Source organism: Geotrypetes seraphini, chromosome 3 (genome assembly GCF_902459505.1).
Source record: "Geotrypetes seraphini chromosome 3, aGeoSer1.1, whole genome shotgun sequence".
NCBI lineage: Eukaryota > Metazoa > Chordata > Amphibia > Gymnophiona > Dermophiidae > Geotrypetes > Geotrypetes seraphini.
The window spans coordinates 62,338,933-62,347,494 of record NC_047086.1 but is presented as its reverse complement, the minus strand read 5'-3'; the positions used below and the strand labels follow the sequence as shown (position 1 = coordinate 62,347,494).

Here is an 8,562-nt window from a genome sequence, read left to right as displayed (position 1 = left end):
TCTTGAATGTTATAATGTTAATTCAGAAATCAAAAGTAATTTTCTGAAAACTTTGTATAACTTTTAAACATGGAGGAATGTTTCTTTGTCTAAACTTTAAGACCACCCAGAGAAATGTTATTGGTCGTCAAACTTGATGATGTCACTAAACCAAAAGTTATATAATAGACTGTAATGAGATAGAAAAAAGAGACCATTGTGAGAAGGCCAGTCTTTGGCCACGATGATGATCTCCCATGAGCGCAACGTAAGCAATTATGCTATTCTTTTGATCTAATAATGGGAAAATAGAACCAATAATTCAATAAATCCTGGTTATAATTTTAAAACCTTGCGCTGGTGTCATTTTGCATGTAGAATTATTTTCAAACCTGAAGCTTTCACAAATGGCGTCAATGCCCCATGCTCAATTGGTGCCGAAACCCGGGAACTAACTAATTTGACGCATTGAAAAAGCTTATAGGTTATTCATAGAAGCTCTAGGAATTTTAGAGATTTCGCATGGTTGTGTAACAAAAGGTAGTCACAGGTTGACTGGCTGCGCAGGAATATGGCGGAAATTAGAGATAAAACGGGACCGGAAAACTGGAAAATTGTGAGTATTACGCCTGTTTAAAGAAAAAAATAATAATAAAAAAAAAAAAAAAAAAAAAAAAATTAATTAAAAATAATAATAAAAAATATTATTTAACAATAATGAGCATGCATGCTTGTATATATCTGTACATAATTATATGAAGTTAGTGGAAATTAAATATTAATGGAAAAAGAAAAAGAAAAAAATTAGAAATAAAAGTAACACAGAAAGATGGCTTGTGAAAAGAAAGAAAAAACCTTGCAGTGCTGGCATTTTTCCATCTGGCTCTGTCTGAAAGAAGAAAAAAATGTGCCCAGTAGAGAGCAGGTCTCCTCTGTGAACGTAAGTTTTTGCTTGTTTAAAAATGCGTTATTAAGTTTGAAGAAAAAAACAAATTTGTTCTTTCCTGCTGTGTGTCTAAGCTTTGTCTCTGAACTAACTTGTTTCTCTCTGTGAAAGTGAAAACTGTCTGTTTTAATCTGACTTTGAAAAGTTTCCCTCTGTCCCGTCTTTTTGTTTGAAAAAACGGGTTGAGGGCACCCCCCCTCTTTCTTTGTCTCCCTCTGTGCATTTTCAGTGCCTATCTGAAGTAACTACTTTGAAAAGAAAAAAGAAATTGTGTTTCTCAGCTTTGTCTTTCTAAACTCCAGTTCTGTCTCTCAGTCTTTTTTGCTCTGCCCTAACTTTTTCTCTTGTCTCTGGAAAAAGAAAAATAAAGTTAATGGCTTCCCGTTCCCTTCAGTCTCCTTTGTTTGAAAGAGCGGGCTGCAAATGGGGGATTTTCACCCCCACCTTTTTCCTCCCTCGCCTTCCACAGAGCTATCACGTGAGGAAAGAGGGGGAGGGAATAGCAGCAATGGAGTCCTTTGTCTCAGGGCTACAGATTTCCAACAGGTATTTGCTTATCTCGGAGCAAGTCTGTTTTGCATATTAAAAGGGTTTATTGAGAACTGGTAGTTTAGCAAGACATGAGAATCCTATGTATCCGTGGTTTAAATTTGTTTCCGATGTAGTAGAAAAAAGATTCAATGTGGTCTCTCTCTGATAAAACTTTACCAGCATGCTGTTTAGAGTTCCGTAAAGTTTGTGTATGTTGTTTTTGTAGTGATCCCTGCGGTGTTAGGAACAATGGAGGTACTTTGGGAGAGTTTCAGAAGCTGTTTGTAGCCTAAGGGCTCTGTACAAGAAAAAAAAAAAAAAGGACGTTATGTAGCTTGAATTTTTCCCTTGTTCCTTTATTTTTTAAAAGGGTTATAAGAGTGTTGCAAGAAAAGAAATGTTGGGTCAGAATGTGATATTTAAACAATTTGGAAAAGAAAGTTTGAATAGCTAGATCGTTTAAATGTTTGGCTGTTTCAAAGCAGGGAGATAGTTTGTAGAACGAATGTACAGGAATGTGGAAAGAAAGCTTGTGAAATGTTAATTCCTTGATTGTAAGGGATCTGATATGGAGGAGTTCGATAGGGAAGATGAGAGAAGAGAAAAGAATTCTGCTGGACTTGGGAATGAAAGGATAATTTTGTGGAAAAGAAAAAGATTTATTCCAAAAAACAGATACCATGCTTAAAAGCAGGCAAGTGTGCATAAGGGAAAAATAAAATCCCTGCCTTTATATTTTTATCTCAGGGTTCAAATTAATTTTGAATATGAATTTTTGTGCCCCTGCATGGTTTATAAAGTATTTTTAAACTTGTGCATTGTCCAAAATGTATGATTAGGGAGTAATTAAATTTAAATACATTTAAAATTAAATTGGGAAGTTTAAAATAAAAAGATTAAGAAAAATAGAGGTTAAGTACCTATATTTTTTTGAAAATCGAAATAAATGTGAAACAAAGGGCTTGCTAACTTAGTTAACGGAAAAGAACAATTATAATAAACTTTTATGTAAGTGGATGAATTCGGAATTGAAATTTTGCTTACTTTTACAAGTAAGCTCTTCAGGATAGGAACCTAATAAAAAATATGAAATTGAGAATAATTCCCTGATGTTAGAAAAAAAGAAAGTCTAATTTTACCATGTAGAGAATGTGTCTGCATGTTTAAATTTTCCTGTAGCCATATTTTGGTACTACAGGACCCTGAAAAAAGTCTATTTAATCTGTATGTTTTGTGTTTCAGTTAAGAACCTTCTTTGAATCCTTTCAACAATTCAACACAGAGAATGTGGCTCTGCAATACAAGAATTAGTACAGTTTGCAGAGGGGATAACGTGATAAAGTGCTATGTGTTTCTCTTTTCTTTGTTCTTTTGTTAATGAACATGTGCTTTCCTTCCAGGATTTACACTGACCAGCAGTACCACATACCACCACTAGAGCTGTGGAGAACACAGAGAAAAAAAATTCCGATGCTGAATTTTCGGCGGGAATTTCAGTGTTCCTTTGTCTTCAACTAATGAGCTGTGCTTACCTTTCATTACAGAAAAGCCAAGCTTGAATTATGAAAATGTTGCAGCATGAACTTTTTAAAGCCATGATTTAAATTTCACTGAAATTAATTTAGAGACTCCGACCTTACAAGTTGCTAAAACTATTTGCAAAAGACATTTCTGGACTCATATAAAAAATTTTGAACGAAAAAAAACAGACTTTATCTTAAACCACGTTACTTTAAATCATTTCATTTGAATTAGGCTTCTGAACTTTAATTATGCTTTTGCATAATTTCATAGACTTATTCTGATATTGTATTAATAACTGTATTTTCTTTATCATTGTCTTCATGCATTGTTCTCAGAAAATATTTTGTGTATCCTGTATTTTAAATTTTATTTCATATGACTGTATTTCTATACACAGTGGCAGCTTCTAAGCTGTAACACAGTGCCACAATATTGTTTAATTGGGTTTAACAGCTAATATCATCAGTCCTTTTAATGATTTTAATTTAAATTTGAGAAATGAGTTCCTGCAACACACACAGAAAAAGAAAACTTATATCTGATGTGCATGCATTATCTGCACATGAGTACATTTCCATATTAAGCATATATTTGGGTTTTCTTAACACTGTGCATTATTTTACACTTTATTAATATAATTCCAAGATTTTATAACATAACACTTTTGAGCATAGGGACTAATTAAATTAGGTAATACTGAGGTTCTCTTTATCTTAGGGAAATCTAGGGTTCTATTTTTCTTTAGCTATACTTTCTCTAAATTTTCTGACTTTTAAACTTTAAAAGTACTGGAGTTTCATGAATACCTCTATAAATAAAACAACAGACGTCTCTGCTCTAGGACTGTACTTGCACCTAGAACAGACACTGTCTAACTACCACTGGAATGGTAAGTTTCCTATATGATATGGTTTAGACAGCAACTTACATAAATGTACACTTAGATGGGTTTTATCTAGAATAGTGGATGGGATTTGCTTGCATTCTCACTAGAGAATTCAAGTATGCTTTGGGTAAGATCTTCTAGGCACCTGCCGTTGCAGGCCTAGGTAGTACATTTTTCTGGCTTTTGCTATCTAATTGGCATTAAAAGAATATACTTGCACAGACACACACTGATCCATAAGAAGAACCGTACCCTGAGTGAACCCCAGCGCCACAGATAAGACCACGAGCTCAATTATGAATATTACTTCATAAATTCAGTAATATCCAAGAGGGGACTGAGTCGTGGCGCGTGGCGCGTGGCTCGTGGCCAGCAGGGGGTGCTGTTTATGGGACGATATTGAGGTCAGAAGCATGATAAGTGCAGTATTTTTTTGTGGAGTTTTTTTCTACAAAAGGCCAGTTTTTCATATGGTTCTGGGTAATTCTAGTTAGAGACAATTCTGTGTCAGTTAAGGACCACGCCCAAATAGAAGCGTACGAAAAACAGGTGAATAAAACATTTAAATATAATGTAGCTAAGGCCAGAGAAAAATATACTAAGGATTAATATAAGGGAAAGCATAATAATATCTGTGTATGTACTTTGCTGTTGAGCCAAATCATGGTGGAAATCAGGATTACATGGAATCCATTTTAGGTTCTTTGTGTGTACTATAACTGTCCTGTCTTAGGCCAGCATCTTGTGCCAGTGAATAGTTTCTGTTCTTTGTTCAGCTTCCCGCCTTTAGCCTCGTGGTTCTAATTGAAAACAGATGTGCTTAGACCAGTTAGGAAAAAAAAGCATATTAGATTCCATATTCCAAACTGAGATATAAAATGTATGAAGTATGAATGGCCAAGATATGAATGAAATTATGAATGTTTGGGGCCCATGAATGTGGTGACATGAATGTAAAATATAAATGGTTTATATAAATGGTTTTATAAGCATAAACATTAAGAAAAAAACTCTTGAGCACAACATCTGGAAATAATTAGTCAGTCTCCAGCATAGGAAGGGGGGGCATTGGAAGCCCATGCTTATCACTGTGTGTAACATGAAGCTGTCAGCTTTCCTCTTCCAGACTAAAGTTACTGTCAATTTAGGGAGAGGTTGAGAATTTATCAGCACCATGTTAATAATTATAGATTCTCTTGAATGTTATAATGTTAATTCAGAAATCAAAAGTAATTTTCTGAAAACTTTGTATAACTTTTAAACATGGAGGAATGTTTCTTTGTCTAAACTTTAAGACCACCCAGAGAAATGTTATTGGTCGTCAAACTTGATGATGTCACTAAACCAAAAGTTATATAATAGACTGTAATGAGATAGAAAAAAGAGACCATTGTGAGAAGGCCAGTCTTTGGCCACGATGATGATCTCCCATGAGCGCAACGTAAGCAATTATGCTATTCTTTTGATCTAATAATGGGAAAATAGAACCAATAATTCAATAAATCCTGGTTATAATTTTAAAACCTTGCGCTGGTGTCATTTTGCATGTAGAATTATTTTCAAACCTGAAGCTTTCACAAATGGCGTCAATGCCCCATGCTCAATATGACCGCTGAACATCTAAGGCACAAGTTTTCCCATAAAGAATCATTCTTTATAATACCAAGGGCCTCAAAATAGTACCTGGCGGGCCGCATGTGACCCCCGGGCCGCGAGTTTTAGACCACTGGCCTAAAGGGAACAGTGGCGGTCAGTAAATATTTTCAGCAGCATAATCCAGTGGTTGGCCCCTGTGAGTGGTGATCATCCAGATAAGAGCTCCTCCTAGCCAGATAAGTGTCTCTGAATATCAACCAATGTTTCAGTGTTTTTACACCACAGGGGGTTGGGAGACTTTTTTTTTTTAACAGTGTAATATAATATTTAATATTTGCATCACTTAGGAGTCACTTGATAACAGCTGGATCTGGAAAGGCCATCGGTCTCTTTCCCCACCCACCCCCACCCACCTGTATCTCAAACAAGATCCTCAACCTAAGTACCCATAAATAAAGACACAACAACATTAAATTGGAAAAATAGAGTCGCAGCTCTGTTTATTATAACAACAATAACACAGAATTATGAACAACCATCAAGCTACCATACAGTTACATATAAACAGCTATATGGCCCCCGTGACCCCGCCCCTGTCAGCAAAGGTCAGGGGGGGTGGCAGGAACCGCCCTGCCCCTTCGGTCAGGTCACCAGCCCACCTGGGACCCGCTTCCGAACCAGCTGCCCTCTAGCCACTCATTTCCGGATGAGCCCCGGCTTTTTGGTAGCTTGAACCCCGCCTGCAACTCTAGAGCTCCCACCCGGGAACCAAACCACCCCGCAAAGGGAGGGCGGGCGGGAAAGCCGCCGCCGAGGACAGAGAGAGACCCGACACTCGGCGGCTTGACTCTAAAATAACCCTGCCCTGAGCGTCCTGCCGCTAGCCAATCCTGCACTCCTAAACTCGGCAGGACGCATTTCCTCCTATCCTAAACTCCCTTTTAAACTTTGTCCCGCCTCTCTTCCCCCCAAGAACCAATCACGACGGGCAGACCCGAAGAGCCTTCCAGCCCCGTGTTATCAACGCCCGTCGAGACTAGCTCTCGGGCTAACTTATAGAAAAAAAAGTGTAGAATACATGACAAGCCAGGGGAGGGCTGAGAGAGCATACAGGGAAGTAAAGGTTTTCTGGTATTTTATCCAAAAAGTGCCTATTTTAGGGTCTTTTTTTCAAAGCTGCAGTAGCAATACTGCCGTGGTAAACACACCGAAGCCCATGCAATTCCTATGGGCTTTGGTGCATTTAACACAGTGCCCTTAATGTTTGCTATCAGGGATTTTTTTATCCTGCTTTCTCAGTTAAAACATAAATCAGAAGCCAAATGCATGTACAATACAATGGACTTCTAAATCATTTAACATAAGCTGAGATAGGACTCCGGTGTCATTTAAAAGTATAATATAATAAGGTGACTCTGCTAAAGTGTGACAAGCCTATGTGCTGCGTCTATACCTTGATGCTAGCCTGGAAATAATTTGGAATCCAAGCACAGTAAGACAGGGTAATTCAGAAAACAGGCACTATAGAAAAAGATGTTTGCCATTTCATCTCAGAAATGAAGTAAAAAACAGCTGGGCAGGCTTGTGGTGAGCTACAGTAAAATGTGGAACTAACCTTGAAGCTTGTCAGAACAATTTAATGCACAGGTTTTAAAACAGGATTGGCGTTTTTTGTAAATTAATTATATATTTGGACTTATTAATGGCCTTTATTATTTATTTATTTTAAAAATGTATGTACCACCTGGAGTCTCAGCGGTTTCCAAAGTAACATACATAAAAATAGCACCTACATAATTCAAAACAACTTAAGAAGTGCAACTTGAGGCCTCCTCAATATCATCCTTCACTGCCATTACAAGTAAATTTAGAACAAAATCCAAGGGAGCAATTCACAGATATGCATCAACAAATAACTTTGTTTTACGCAATCTCTTAAAGCTATGATGGTCCGAACATAGGGCTCCTTTTACTAAGCCGCGTTAGGGCTTTAATGCGCGGAATAGAGCGCACTATATTGCCGCACATGCTAGACCTTAATGCCAGCACTGAGCTGGCGTTAGTTCTAGAAGCATAGCGTGTGGTTTAGCGCATGGTAATTTCCTGCGTGCGCTAAAAACGCTAGTGCACCTTAGTAAATGGAGTCATGAAGAGATTCACCCAAGGTAGTGTATTTTTACAAATGCATTCATTATTTTCATCAAAGAAAAGCAAGTGAGTCAGGTAGAAAAGTATGTCATACAAGAAGATGGAAGAATGGTTGCTTTCACCTGGTGGCTCAAGGCCTAAAAATTAGAACAAGATCTGATCCAAAATGCTGCCACAGATAAAATCAACAGATGAAGTACAACAAGGATAGTTCTCAAAGGAATTTGATGATATACTACTTGCACCCATCCCAAAGGGAGCAAACTTAGACTTCACCCAGCCAGCAGGCTACAGACCAGTAGCATGCATACTGTTTATAGCAAAACTGATATAATTTTTTACTTGGGATGCGACTGCAAATTCTATCATACACTAGAACATACCACTACCTTCCCAGCATGGCTTCAGGAACAGGCATAGCATAAAAACATGTCTAAATACATCTGGTATCCAGAGCTATATAACTATATTTGTTGTTGTTAGGTGCTATCGACTTGTGCTCGAGTCCTAGTAACTTGAGGGATTGCAGATCTAAAAAGAAATTGGTTTTGTGCTAGTCCGGAAAAGTCCTCCAGCGTCATTCCCATGGTTGTTTTCAACGTGTCAAGCTATTTGATTGCAGGTCGCCCTCCTCGCCTGATTCCTTCAATCTTCCCAAACATGATGTCCTTCTCCAGTGATCTCTCTCTTCTGATTGTATGACCAAAATAAGACAGTCTTAACTTCATCATTTGGACTTCAAGTGACATAGCCAGTTTGATCTCTTCCAGAATTGATTTGTTAGTTCGTCTGGTGTTCAATTGTACGCCTAAAATCCTTCTCCAGCACAAAGCTCAAATGAGTAAATCCTCTTTCTGTCTTGTTTCCGTAGTGTCTAGTTTTCACATCTGTAACTGACCACTATGAAAACGAGTGCGTCCAGGGCCCACTCCTTTTCTCAATCTACACTTGC

At 37.6% G+C, this 8,562-nt stretch overlaps 1 long non-coding RNA gene across 1 annotated transcript; it reads left to right on the top strand.

Moving 5' to 3' along the window:
* The first annotated feature begins 1,414 nt into the window (after nt 1-1,414).
* LOC117358236 lies at nt 1,415-2,158 on the top strand. Its single transcript, XR_004538973.1, has 2 exons — nt 1,415-1,471; nt 2,016-2,158. It is a non-coding gene; the product is annotated as an uncharacterized LOC117358236 (long non-coding RNA).
* Nucleotides 2,159-8,562: the final 6,404 nt, after the last annotated feature.